This window comes from Pinus tabuliformis, chromosome 3_1 (genome assembly GCF_031772625.1).
Source record: "Pinus tabuliformis cultivar Carrire ecotype Pingquan chromosome 3_1, CPIR1, whole genome shotgun sequence".
Lineage (NCBI taxonomy): Eukaryota > Viridiplantae > Streptophyta > Pinopsida > Pinales > Pinaceae > Pinus > Pinus tabuliformis.
This window is the reverse complement of record NC_142301.1, coordinates 891,859,875-891,864,516: the sequence shown is the minus strand read 5'-3', so window position 1 is coordinate 891,864,516 and position 4,642 is coordinate 891,859,875. Positions and strand designations below refer to the sequence as shown.

Below are 4,642 nucleotides of genomic sequence, written 5' to 3'. Positions count from 1 at the left end.
CAAATTTACAAAATAATTATTTACATTTTATACATTAGAAAATTTAAAGCCAAAACACAGGTCTTTTAAAAAAAGGTGGTGATGCAGAATACTCGCTTTTTTAAATCAGCATGAAAATCACTACCATTCTAAAACGATTCTAAAACGTAATGTACTTAAAAAATTAAAGTGCCAAAAAGTATGCTCTAAAAAAAACATGTTCGTTCTGCATCACCCCTTTTCAAAATCAGGTCACTTTTTTGCTATCTCTACGAAATGGGTAACAGTATCAGTTCCCGTTTCAAAGTTTACATTGTTAATAATTAAAAACCATAACTTTTCAATCAAGTCCACATATCGAGGTAAAGTAAAACAGTTTGTTTCAAATAAAATTGGTTCAAATTTTGGCATAGGAGACATGTCTAGCAGCAAATAATTAAAAACTATGGCCTTTCAACCAATTCCACATATCAAGGTAAAGTGAAATGATTTGTTTCAAATAAAATTGGTTCAATTTTTGACAAAAGAGACGGGACAATCCATGGTTTAACTTCTGTTTCCAGCCAAATATAAGATTATAATGATGACTCAAGAAGATGAAAGCCTAGGCAACCAATAACACCATAAGAAATAAGATATAAAATAATCTAGAAAATAATAGTCAATGCAGATACCAAACTGGTTATATCACGGCTACATAAAATCTAATTCTACAAGGGCAGGCTACATAAAATCTAATTCTACAACGGCAGGAATAATAATTTAGATAAAATCAAATTCTACAAAACAATATGTTCAAAGTCATTTGAAAAGTTTCGTATCCTGCAAATGAATGACTGAAAATGTAGGGTTAAAACAATACCCGAAAATGATACCATGTATATTGAGCAATTTCTTTTATGCTATATATCGAATGATATTAGAATTTTCTTTGTCCCGTTCTATGAACTCCCTTGAAATCAGATCTTCAATCTGCTTCTGCATTAATTTAACTTTTGGTTTGAACGTGGCTTGCAGTTGCTCAACGCATTCAACGAATAATTCCTGACTGCTCAAGACTTTTCTAGCCTTCATCGTCCGAACTATTGCAGCATCGATGGCATGGCATCTATCGCCATCTACAACCTCGCTGACTCTCTTCTTCTCATCCATTTGTGGAAGTGAAATCTTAATCCTCGCAGATTTGCAGGTGAAGCTAGCATTGAATTCAAAACTATCAGTTTTTGTTATTGTTTGAGTCACCGGCTCCTTCAAAATAATCTTGTACTTTCCACATACAAATGAATGAAGCAGTCTAATAACATCCTCCTCTCGCAAATTTAATTGTGAACTGATTTCTTCACAGCTCAATCTTTCAAAATCATTGAACAATAAAAGCATGACTGCCTGGTTGGTTGATACTGCAATTTCTATTGGCTTAGTATCAAAGTTTCCTATAAGTTTACAATTTCCCAAACAATACATCCATGTAAGTTTACGATGCTGATATTTTGTAGAGTAAAAGCCTTCATACGCCCTAATACATTTAAGAATTTCCGCTGGTGGATTGAGGTTGAATAACTTGTAGGTTGGCCAGAACCCATTATTTAATACTGTAACAGTCAACTCTATTCCAGGATGCACATTTGAATAATCATGAAGATATGTGTTGAAGTCAGGTTGAGTCTCCCTTGCCAGTGTGAAATCATTAACCATGCCCTGCATCTTTGACGTTAGCTGGAGACCATATTGATCCTTTATCTTTGACAACATGGCTCGTTCATGGCTCTCATTTGCGCTTTTATGGTGTAGTAATCTGGAAGCTAGTTTTTTCCTGTAAAATTCAGCAAACAAATCTCTATCACTAACATACTGAAGGAGATTCGCCGCCTTTTCAAGAATACCCTCAATATGATCATCACTTAAACCGCTCTTTTTAAGCACGTTGTCACAAAATGTAGCCAGAAACTCTGCACATGTGCTTTCTTCGACTTTTTTATCACATATTACTTCAAATGCGTCCCTCAAGGCTTTATAAAAAATATTGCTTCTTTGAAATGCCTCCACAACGTAACCACTACACTTATCATGCACTTCAATAATCTTCTCCACAAACTCATGTGCTGGAATGTCATCTATATTATTATTCTTATTCTTGACAACATCTTCCACCCATTTAAATAATTTTATTCCTTCGCTGATTACATGCTGTTTAAAAATACTTGCAAAAGGTTCCAAGCTTTGAGGTATTCTACAGAACAGCCTGTACATTCTCGAAAGATCGTCTTTCTTGTCGTTTGTAAGCAAAACATGACACCCCGAATACTTATTTTCCAAAAGTTGAATATAGTAGCGGGAGAGGATTTCATTTTCTACTTTCTCTAATAACTTCTGCTCGCTGCTGGAATGCAAATAGTGAGCAACTCTTTCTTTCTCACGTCTCAAACATTCTTCGGCCTTTATCATATAGTCAGGACACGAATCCTCCTCTAATATCCATAATGAACCCTTCCTAGAGTAGTAAGCTCCAGTATCTTCCAACATGGGAGCTTCAAAGTCTTTTTGGTACAAATCCAAGCGATCCATTCCCATTTCCACAAAAAAATTCACAATGTTTCTCAACAAAGCGCGATCAATTTGTTCTCCCTCGCGCTCACGATTAATCAACTCAATCACCACATTCTTCACATTAATCTTGATACCGTGATACACCACGTCACGGAAACACATCACTCCAACTTTTACTAGCGAAACCAAGGAGTTTTGCCTCACGAAGTAAAGATCCAAATAAATGAACATATTTGAGATGAGTCTAACCAGCACCTTGTGATAATTTCCCCAACATTTCTCAACTTCTTTCAACAGGAACTGATCATGCACTTCCCCTAAAGCTGGCAATACTGTGACAAAAACGTATTTTTCCAATGAAATCCGGTACTTGTCATAGAGTTGTTGTGAGTACACATAAGGACGCCTTTGGGTGCACATTTTGTACACAGTTGTATAAATGTTAATGTACTCCGTTACAGGGAAATCGCCTTTTAAATCTGTTTTGAGAATATTTATCAACTTTAGGATGCCATTCTGAATAATATCCCATCCTTCATTGAATTCTATAATACCTGTATCTGTTGACATCATCATCTTTTTCCAAGTGGTAACTGCCCGCCTTTCTTAGCCGTCACCTTCTGTCAAGCGACGTCTGCCAACGTTACAGAGAAGTCTTGCCGAACGCACAGAATGACAGGTAATGTAACCGGATTGTGTCGACTGCGCCTATTTGTGTTGGTCGCTTCCCATAAAACAAAAGAAATTGTGTCACATGGTGAGGAAGAAGAGAAGAACCATTTTGATATATTTATACGGAGATCGCCACTCCATATGGGACACCCAAATTTCTGGGCCGACAATTCGTGAAATAAATAAATTATGAACCATATAAACTTCCATCTCCACTCCATATTTATACGGAGATCGCCACTCCAGATGGGACACCCAAATTTCGGGGCCGACAATTCGTGAAATAAATAAATTATGAACCATATAAACTTCCATCTCAAACTACCGTACACACCACCAATTTCTAATGAGGCGCAGAAAATTAAGCTAAAGGACTAACAATGTTATATTTTAATCCATGAAAAGTTATATGTTAACTCCTAAATTTGTGGGACTCTCCCTCATAGATTATGTCAATTGCCAGTGGATGCATTCTTCGCCTTTGTCACACATTTACACTACACATTATCATACTCTTTGAATGCAGATGAAGATAGGCCATGCAAAATATTATTAATGACCATTGTGAGTGGGGTTTCATAATTGAATCTATGAGAATATGGGATTATATGTGAAGAGTGTAGCATAGTCGATGTTAGGAAGCATACCTTTGCTTGCAAAATTTGCATATTCATAATTTTTTTATTTAAACTATTTTTTCAAATACTTATGGTTGATGGTTGCACTTGTTTTTCAGTAAAAATAATGTTTTCAGACAAATTTTTCGGCACTTTTGCTTTTAGTCAACATTCAAGCCATTAAACGTAGTGGAAAAAATTTCAATGCCATAAAGACATCTCTTGAGAATTTCAGAAGCAATGCAATACTTATAGGTGTGACCCTTCTCATTATTTGAATTCAGTGTTGTACATCTATTACAGAATATTAGTACAAAATAAAATATGCCATGGTTTAAAGACATGCCATGATACATTTTGGACTCTATTGGATAATGGATGCCACCCATCATTGCGAAGGTCATTGAAAACAAAATGGTGAGCACAAAAGAGAAAACATAATCATCATGGCACCCTACAACTCCAATCTTGCAGCTTGTCACAAAAATGGAAAAGAAACTGATATTTAGAAAGAAAAAAATGATGCATAGGACAACGTCTGCTGAGTGGGACATGTGCATTGTTATGGCAAGAAAATCCACACGATTATTGGTGCCAAAACTTGTCAGCCCAAATGTAAATTGCATAGTGACTATAATTGTTGAAATGGTTAAAAAATTTATTCCACTGCCATCACCTACACATAATTCTTTATGTTGCGGGACAATCTCCCTTCCTCTAGACGCATGTGGTTGGCTATTCCTTGTGGATTTGAGTTCTGCAACCTGCCCTCGATTCAAACTTGACTGCCACACTTTCATCATTAAGTTCCGCTAGTAGAATTCAAT

General features: G+C 36.0%; 1 pseudogene; it reads right to left on the bottom strand.

The window, feature by feature from the left end:
* Positions 1-876: 876 nt before the first annotated feature.
* Positions 877-3,099, bottom strand: LOC149190484 (cullin-1 pseudogene; annotated as a pseudogene).
* Positions 3,100-4,642: the final 1,543 nt, after the last annotated feature.